Here is a 4,633-nt window from a genome sequence, read left to right as displayed (position 1 = left end):
TACCATCTCGTGTGCAAGATGTACGAGACAGGCGAAATACCCTCAGACTTCAAGAAGAATGTAGTAATTCCCATTCCAAAGAGACTAAGTGCTGAAAGATACGAAAATTACCGAAGAATCAGTTTAATATGTCACGGTTGCAAAATACTATCACGAATTCCTTACAAAAGAATCGAAAACCTGATAGAAGCAGAACTCGGGCAAGATCAGTTTAGATTGCAGAGGAATGTAGGAACACGTGAGGTACTATTGATCCTACGACTTCTCCTAGAAGATAGGTTTACAGCATTTGTGGACTTGGAGAAAGCTTTTGACAATGTTGACAGGAACACGCTCTTTGAAATTCTGAAGGTAGCAGGGTTAAAATATAGGGAGCGAAACTTCTACAGAAACTAGACGGCAATTATTAGAGTCGAGGGACATGAAAGGGAAGAAGTGGTTGAGAAGGGAGTGAGACAAGGTTGTACCCTATCGCCGATGTTATTCGATATGTACATCGAACAAGCAGTAAAGGAAACCGAAGAAAAATTTGGAGAAGGACTTAAAGTTCGGGGAGAAGAAATAAAAACTTTGAGGTTTGCCGATGACATTGTAATTCCGCCAGAGACAGCAAAGGTCTTGGAAGAGCAGTTGAACGGAATAGACAGTGTCTTGAAAGGAGGATATAAGATGAACATCAACAAAAGCAAAACGAGGATAAATGGAATGTAGTCGAATTAAATCAGGAGATGGTGAGGGAATTAGATTAGGAAACGAGACACTTAAAGTAGTAGATGAGTTTTGCTATTTGGGCAGCAAAATAACTGATGTTGGCCGAAGTAGAGAGGATATAAAACGGCCAGCTGTAGCTGACAAAGCTTCGTATATATACTCTAAAGCAACGAGGATGTCCATGGCAGCCTGCTGCCATATTCCAATACAAGCTTCTCTGTATACTGTAAAATTATAATCATTTAATGTGTGAACGGGTGTACAAAACTCATCCGAAAAGTGTACTCTTTTCATAGCCGCTTCCAAAAAATGGTAGTGCGAAATCGTTAGTACAAGTGTCTATGCGTGCACGTGCCATGCAGAAGTCGACACTACGAAATACCGCTTTCGATATGCACTTGCGCTCTCACGCTGTGAGCAGTGTGCTGGCAGCTGCATTGTTATCATTATTCTAAATATTTTCTACTATATACAAGGTGGGGCAAATAAAAGTGGCCCGGACGAACGGATACGATTGGACGTGAATATTTTCACATAACCACGCCTTGTGACGCACACGCCACGTCTACGCTCGTCACGTAATCCACACCGGTTCACAGCGTAGTGAGAGCTGTCAGTGTGAGTGGCGCATTGTAGAGGGGATGATAATACTCACTGTGTTCTGTGTTATTAACATCATGCTGGAAAGTTCAAATGGATGTCGTTATTGTTAGGTGGTCATAGAGTGACACTTTGTAAGAATCAGCAGGTATAAAGCTGTATTTAAGATATCTAAAGTCAGCAGTACATGTGTGTGTGTGTGTGTGTGTGTGTGTGTGTGTGTGTGTGTGTGTGTGTTTTAGCGTGTGTAATGGTTGGCTTTAGCAAATTTTCCGTCATTTTGCAGAATTTTCTATGTCATAAAAGTATTTTACGTTAATATCTACCTCCATTTCCAGAATATGTCATGTTGACATTAATTTATACATATCCTGCAATGTTGACCGAACGTCTGATTCATAAACTACGTAACCTCACGAAAATACACTATAAATCTACATTAACGTATTTTAAGACATTTTGAGAAACTCTGTATGGTTTATTGCTGCCATGTGGATATCATACAAACCTACCACGTCAGTCATCAGGACAGACTTAAAGAAGCAAAGACAATATTCGGAGGAATACTCCATACCAGATTAAAACAATAAGACTTACCCTGGAAGACGCAAGTACCCCATGTCAAGTACTCCTTGTTTTTTCAGCCATCTTACTGTGATGGATTCCTTCCTATGTAGCCGACTGATCCCAGACTGGGAATCGTTTATTTGCAGTGATGCACTGAGAACTAGGGCTGGCAACAGCACCACCTTTCCCAGTGGTTTTTGCTATTCTATGTAAAATCATTTTATTCGTAATCAGGCGTTTTGTTAGACGATGTTAAATCAGAGTTTAGTAGTCGTACAACATGGTGGAGGGTACTTGGTAATGTTACGAACCCCCTATTTGATGCAATGTACTGAATAGACCTAGACAAATCCTTATGACACATATCGTAATCGATTTATTCTTTTTCTTAAGTGGCACTGGCGTAGATGAGAGGTTGCCGGGGCTCTTACAGCTCTAATGGCGCATGAGAAACAGGAAATGAGGCTTCTCAGTAAATCTCAACGTCCAGCGCTTGAAACTTGGCGGGTGCCTATAAAACAGACACCCTAATGGTGATGATGCAGCACACACACTGTGGTGTGACTAGACTAGAAGTTTATGATTGTATTGCAATGACAGTGAAATTTAGATGGCATGACAAGAAGATCATGCTCCAGACGTGTGATAACATGTTTGTAGACTTGAAATAGTATTAGGGGAAATGGATTAGCTATAAAAATAGCTGATAGAATGTGCATCTGGTTTAGATATACCCATGATGGTTAACACCTCCCTGGTAGTAGTACAGGGGGGATGTAGACCAGAAATAGCACACTTTGTCTAAGTGGTTTACTGTGCTGGAATGTTACATGTAAAGAACATGCTAGAAATCCAAAGCAGAGACTTTTTCTACGTTGCACAGAGTAACACTACATTCACTGGTGCACTTTACAATGCTAGCGACATAGGCGTCTTCATCACCGTATGCCTTCTTTCGAAATGTCTCCTCTGAGAAAACCGGAATTCTAAACTAGGCATAGCTGGATTAGAGCTACCGACAGTTTAAAAATTGTCTCATGTTATAGCAAGATCATGCGAAAATACAGTTCCGTAATGGATGTAAGCACATTTACATTCTTCTAGCTAAGGAATATTGTAGTGTAGGTGCCACCTTCTCCATTTCATCATGACGCTCCTGCACCGCATTCGATAATCTAGTACATCCTGTTTACGCCCTAATCTAGCGGGTTCTTTATTGTCGATGATCTGTATCTGCACCACCATTCAAAATCCAACTCACTTACAAGTCGACGACATCGACAGCTTTCGATCGTCAAAAAGCAAGTTTTGTTATATGAAATCAGTATAGAAGCAAACATTTTTAAAACATCGGATGAGACAATAGTTTCGCGCTGGCATTTATCTATATATGCCGCAAATAATATTACATACAATTAGTAACCTCTCACTCCAAAATAATCACTCAGGAAGCTGGTGCCATCGATTCTCCCTCGTCTGCACGGAATGTCATTTGTTTATACGCTGTTGCGAGTGCTCTGTATTTGTGCGGTCGCACTGCATGTCACATGAGACATTTACTGATAACCGATCTTTTGAAAGCATAGCGCCAGCTGCTGGTGTGATAATTTAGAAACACAGCTGTCTGGATACTGCATGGAGCACTAGCACAGTTTTATACCGCTATAAGCACAGCACTCCGCCTTCAGGCCACAAGTGCCCCATCGGGACCATCCGACCGCCGTGTCATCCTCAATTGAGGATGCAGATAGGAGGGGCGTGTGGTCAGCACACCGCTCTCCCGGTCGTTATGATGGTTTTCTTTGACCGGAGCCGCTACTATTCTGCCGAGTAGCTCCTCAATTGGCATCACGAGGCTGTGTGCACTCCGAAAAATGGCAACAGCGCATGGGGGCCGGATGGTCACCCATCCAAGCCCCGGCCACGCCCGACAGTGCTTAACTTCGGTGATCTCACGGGAACCGGTGTATCCACTGCGGCAAGGCCGTTGCCATACCGCTATAAGAATCCACATAAAAAAGAGTAAATGTGTATAGAAATACTTTTTATTATTATGTCGTGGGACGAGGGCCTCCCGTCGGGTAGACCGCTCGCCTGGTGCAAGTCTTTCGATTTGACGCCACTTCGGTGACTTGTGCGTCGATGGGGATGAAATGATAATGATGAAGACAACACAACACCCAGTCCCTGAGCGGATAAAATCTCCGACCCATCCGGGAATCGAACCCGGGCCCTTAGGACTGACAGTCCGCCGCACTGACCACTTTTTTTTTTAACTCATTTTTGTTCGCTTTTGTTCGTTGCATCTGCTCGGGGCAGACGTCGTAAGACATCCGTTTAAGTTCGTTGTTGATCGATTAACTCAGTTTTTTTTTTATTACAGAGGGCAGCTAACCCTCTGACCGAACACGCTGTAGGGAAGCAGCCTACTCACGCTGCAGCAAATTCACATCAGTTTCCATTGTGTGTTAGTCAGTCTGCTAGCTCTGACATCATAGATGTTGCGCAATACCTTAAAAATCAAGCAAATGACATAAAACTTTCCTAGTATGTCTGGAATAATGATAAACTAATGTGTGTTAAATATCAGCTTGATAACTTCAGCCGTTTCCTTTATTTGGACGTTTTTCTATAAAAATAATTGGCGGCACAGTAAAGAGCTAGAGACTGCAAAATTTGTATTTAGATTCAGCTTTCATAATGATTTAATAAAAATAGTACTTTGGATTTCACAAAGTAAGATGTTAGTGTAAAT

General features: G+C 42.1%; 1 pseudogene; it reads right to left on the bottom strand.

Moving 5' to 3' along the window:
• Positions 1-3,753: 3,753 nt before the first annotated feature.
• LOC126250300 (5S ribosomal RNA) lies at positions 3,754-3,870 on the bottom strand (annotated as a pseudogene).
• Positions 3,871-4,633: the final 763 nt, after the last annotated feature.

This window comes from Schistocerca nitens, chromosome 3 (genome assembly GCF_023898315.1).
Source record: "Schistocerca nitens isolate TAMUIC-IGC-003100 chromosome 3, iqSchNite1.1, whole genome shotgun sequence".
Taxonomy (NCBI): domain Eukaryota; kingdom Metazoa; phylum Arthropoda; class Insecta; order Orthoptera; family Acrididae; genus Schistocerca; species Schistocerca nitens.
The sequence above is the reverse complement of the archived record's forward strand: the minus strand, read 5'-3'. Positions and strand labels throughout refer to the sequence as shown.